We start from the raw sequence: 5,595 nt of genomic DNA, 5'->3' as shown, positions 1-5,595 counted from the left end.
ACAACTTTTCATCGCTTCATAGAAAATGTTCCCTCCATTTCAGCCGTTTTCTATAATGAAGACAGTCCTTAAAAAAAAGAATAAACCTCATCCAGGATCCAAGCATTGACTGCTTATATTAAGAAATTACTTAGATATTCACTGAGCAGTTAAACCACAACATAGAATCCCAGATGAGAAGTTCAACCACAGATTTTACCATAAAAGTCTAATAAAAGCAACCAGAGGGCCATTGCCATTTTTACGTGTCATCCTTTCTCAAGCAAGTCACTGAAAGCTCCAGGAGCAACACAAAAGCCCAGGCATGTCAGAGTAAGTTACTTTGAGGGGAGGAAGGAGTGACAGGGAGGAAGAGCCAGGGTGATTGTGGTCTTCTGTCATCTGCCTTCTGGATCCCCGTAAACAAAACATGTTGCGATAGAAAGAGACGGGGAGAGGCAGAGCATCTCCTCTAATCCATCTGGCATCCTTATGCTGCTGTTTAGGCCCCATGGTGACTTCACAGATAGAAGATGAGCATGAAAGGGAATTACAACGAAGCCCTTTCACTGATTCCCAGAACAATCTGGTCCAAATTACTTGGAGAGAAAATGTGAACTTAAACAGTCCGACTCTCCCCTTCTCCCTCACTGCGAGTTCACGACTTCTTCCAACAAACAAGGCCAGAAGTGGGATGGGAAGAGGACCGGCAGCCATTTCATTTCCCATCTGATGGATCAAACATGGCACTTATGCTAATTTCTCTCGTTTTTGGCCAGCGTCAGGCACATTCTTACCCAGACGAGACTCCACTTGGAATGTGCCGTTGTGGCAGTAAAAAGCAAAGCGCTGGAAGATGCTGCTGCTGCGGCCTAAACTGTTTCTACTTACTATCTGAGCTGGATGGCAACCAGACTTTGTGGCCACAGTGGAGAGAAGTATATAGCCCGAGGCAAGCTGTGTAAGAACTGCATGTCCCAGCAAGGATTTTTAAAAACTGGGCTGCTCGAGGTGACAAACACTGAGACAAATGACACCCGACATCTTCGGAGCGTTTTAGCGTCTCGCAGCTTTTGATTTGGTTTTATGACCCGTGTCTTCACTGGTTTGGTTCAATGTAAGCAGCCGTGTCAGGAAAAAGGTCTGATAAACAACAAACAGATGACTACGGGGGTAAGTGTGCCAGATATTCCCCTCAAGAGTTGGTTGAGACCAAAACAGAGCTAAAAGGAGAGTGACTATTCGACTTAAATTCATCTGATTGCCGGAAACGCGACTCCAAATATGCTCTGTGCTTGTTTACTATGTAAATATGCCACTGTCTGCTAAAACATTCTCTATATCAATTTAATTAAAGCAGAATATGTCAGCCTTGTATTTAAAAATGGTCGCATTGCCACCAAATATAAAATAACAATGCATGTTGCAAGTCAGTCTCAGTACATGCCGTTCAATATCACATTGATCTAGTAAATACACTGAGTAAGTGCATTGAACAAATCAATGACTGGATGCGTCAGAACTTTCTCCAATTAAACAAAGATAAAACTGAGGTAATGGTTTTTGGAGCCAAGTCAGAACGTATAAAAGTTAGCGCTGAGCTTCAGTCTGCAATGTTCAAAACAACAGATACAGCCAGAAATCTAGGTGTAGTCATGGACTCTGACCTGAGTTTCAACAGTCACATTAAAACTGTTACTAAATCAGCCTACTATCACCTAAATAACATATCTAGGATTAAAAGACTAATGTCACAGCAGGATCTGGAAAAACTTGTCCATGCTTTTATCTTCAGTAGACTGGACTACTGCAATGGTGTCTTCACAGGTCTCACTAAAACATCTATTAGAAAGCTGCAGCTAATTCAGAACGCCGCTGCTCGAGTCCTCACTAACACTAAGAAAGTGGATCACTCCTGTTCTGAAGTCTTTACACTGGCTTCCTGTGTGTCAAAGAATAGATTTCTAAATACTGCTGCTGGTTTATAAAGCACTGAATGGTTTAGGCCCAAAATACATTTCTGACCTCCTGCTAAATTATGAACCATCCAGATCTCTCAGGTCTTCAGGGACTGGTCAGCTTTCTGTCCCCAGAGTCAGAACTAAACATGGTAGAAGCAGCGTTCAGTTATTATGCTCCAAATATCTGGAACAAACTCCCAGAAACCTGCAGGTCCGCTGCAACTCTGACTACTTTTAAATCCAGGCTGAAGACTTTTCTTTTTGTCGCTGCTTTTAATTGAACTATTCATATCTTAGACTGCACTGTAACTTTGATCCATGTACTTTTTCTTTTAATGTTTATTTTATTATCTTTTCTTTTTAATGACTGATTTTAAATGCCATTTTCTTAATGTCTTTCATTTTTTGTAAAGCACTTTGAATTGCCTTGAAAAGTGCTATATAAATAAACTTGCCTTGCCTTGCCTTGCCTAAATACATCCAATATCACATTGATCTAGTAAATACATCCAATATCACATTGATCTAGTAAATACATCCAATATCACCGAAAAGCAGCCAGAATAGCCGAATACAGCCAGGATATTAAAAGCAGAGCTACCACTGCATCGTATTCAGTGTCATTTCCTAAGCCTAGTTCTCACACAGATATATACAATCTACTGTTTTCCATTGATGTTTTATCCAAATAACAGTCTTAAAAACAATATTAAGGTATGTTTGCTTGGCAGTGAATGCCATAAGTCTGTTTCTGTATTGCTGTTAAGTTAAAAATATCAATAACTAAGGAGTCCAAGCCTTCTTTGATCATCTTCTTCCTGCTGTAACACTCCACAGTGAAGCAGCTGTTGTAGAAAACACTCCAGCTCTGAAACACTTGACAGAAACGTGGCCTGCTGTGGTCTTTCTATTATCTAAACACACATCTGCTCTGATTGATATGCTTGAAGTGGGCCAATTTCACCTCCCTGCACGATGTGATAGCCATTTATTTGTTCAGCTTTAATTGTTGAAGCTGCTGTCAGCGAAGCGAGGAAGCACAGCTGTAGAGAGGTGACACGTTGGCGCAGGATCAGGACGATTCGATACCGCTCTACACCCACTTTAGAAATGAAAATGAAGCAAATAGAAAAAACTCCAACACCAATATGTGTCGCTGTCAGATGCTGTGTGATAAAGGAAATGGGCACCTCTGGGTTTTTGAACAAGTTGATCTCCTTAAACAGCATATGACGTGAAGCTGCAATACTATCTCCCTCACTCACACACATACTAAATCACATATATGGGTAAAGCGTCCACATGTCTTATATTCACTCGGAGATTGACAGATACAATTGCATGCACATGCAAACGTGTTCCTACGGCGTAATGTGAAGGCACTCGTGGGTCAAGGATTTATTTCAATCAAAAACAAAGAGTTGTGACAAGAGGAACGTCTTTATCCTCCGTCATGAAAACAATCTGCAAATTATTTGAATTAAAAGTGCATGGACATCTGGGGGAGTTTTCTTCTCTGTGCTGCAACTTCTTCTCTCGCTACAGGCATGAGAAAATAATAAGTAGAGAGCTGAACTCGTGTCAGTGCGGCTCAGGAAAATAAGATATCATGTCTTGCTGTCGGTTTGATGTCAGGCTCTCGGAGTCGTACCCGAACGCCTCTTCCCATCGAGGCTGCGACGGAGTGAGGAGTTCAGCCAGAGTTCAAGTCTAACCAGCTCTCATTTCCCCGTCCCTTCATCAGCTCTCTTTCTATCTAACTCCTTTAGTGAACCAATGTTACAGAGCCAAGCCGAAAACCCAAGGGACGGCCTCGCCCAGTCCCAGCGTCACTCACTTCTTCAGCTCAGACACTTTGTTTGTGTCTTCATCAAGTCGCTATCAATGGACCTTGATTTGTGATCAGGAACATGTGTTTCAGTCCACGTTATGCTGGTCAAGAGCAATCAGACGAGATGGTGGGACGGACTGAATGGAGAGTTTCCAGTACCAGAGATCACATGTGACGCCCACTCCTAAAGAGTGAAGAGTAACTCTCTGAAAGTCCTGTGGTTGGATTTAGCTGCTGGCATTTTCTGTAAAAGGTTGAAATACTTTATCATCGTTCTAGATCAGTGGTTCCCAACCTGGGGGGTGCGCCAAAGATCGTAGGGGGGGCGCCAAGCCTCAGATGATTTGAGGCCAAATATCATATTTAGAATTTGTTTTTTACATATAATTGTAACGCAATACATGATTGTCACTAAAAGCCTTGTCTCTACATTACAATAAAATATAAAAAATAATTGATAATTAATTTGAATAACAATTCAAGTTCGTATTAAAGGCATAAAAAGACAGAAATGTATAATTCTTTCTTTAATAGAAATGTTTCTTCTGCCCGTAAAGTGTCCAAACCGGGCTTGTCTGGATAAGCGCATTTTTAAAACAGTCATTGTCCATGCCGGTTTCAGTTGGATTATTTGTCACAGTTGCTCCGATCAGATCGGTCTCCTCCATTTTGTAGATTATGTACGACTTTTGAATCCACATAAACACATCGGCAAAATCCGGCTTACTTTGAGCATGTGTTTTAAACAGTTGAATCCCTTTGTGAATCGTTTCCACTTCCACGCCGTCCTTTAATTTCTTCATTCAGCGGGAATCCAAATGAATTAATCCTGAGTCCAATAACCATCAAAGTCGCTCCAATAGTGCTCCTTGACTACGCTTTCATCCTCCTTTAACACAATACTTCACATTCATCCAGTTTGTGACAGTAGTTGCAGCATTTTGAGACTTTGAAACTTTAATTACCGCTGTTGCCCAACTTCCAACATGAGTCATTTGGGGGGGGCTCTTGGGAAAAAAGGTTGGGAACCACTGCTCTAGATGTTCTGAATTATCCACAGATGTCTTTTCTTTTCCAAAACAAACGGACTACGTGATTACAACACTGAATAAAGCACTGTCACGTGAAAAATGTGGCATTTGATCAGCTCGTTTCTCTGATAACTCAACCATTGGAATCACAACATTGGAGACTCTAAAGAAAGATGCATTGTGGGAAATGTTTTTGAAGCTTAGCTGCTTTGATTTACAATATTTTTTGGAAGAAACAACATTCTTCAAAGAATCCGTTCACATCTTCCAAAAATTCCTTTTAAAACAATTTTTGACCAACAATTTTACGCCTGAAGCCAAATTGCAGTTCCTACAGTGAGTGTTATGACTCTTCAATGTCCTCACTGCTCTGAAACATCTCTCTGCTGCATCCACACTGTCACTGAACGCCTGCCAAGCTCACATACCGTCACACACTCAATATCCTCCAAATGCTCAAAAATGTTTTTCTCACTTTAGCTTCGTTTCAACCACAGTCCGCTGAGAGACCTTCGTACTTCCGTCAATCGGTCCCCAAACGCTGCAAGGACAGCACGTTCGGACGCTTCTAAAAGTTATTCTAATAGCTGACCAAAGCCACATCCAGCCGATATAGATCCTGACTTTTGGATGCCCTCTACATCTCAAACTAGATTTTATCTTCAACAATGCATCTTCTCTTCATTTACCGGAAACAAGACCTCTTTACTCCAAACATGAAACATGCATGATATATCTTTTCAATTGTATTTAAATGAAAAAGTCATTTTAATTTCCCCTTCTCGTGCCATAT

This window comes from Gymnodraco acuticeps, unplaced genomic scaffold, assembly GCF_902827175.1.
Source record: "Gymnodraco acuticeps unplaced genomic scaffold, fGymAcu1.1, whole genome shotgun sequence".
NCBI classification, from domain to species: Eukaryota; Metazoa; Chordata; class Actinopteri; order Perciformes; family Bathydraconidae; genus Gymnodraco; species Gymnodraco acuticeps.
This window is presented reverse-complemented; position numbering follows the sequence as displayed.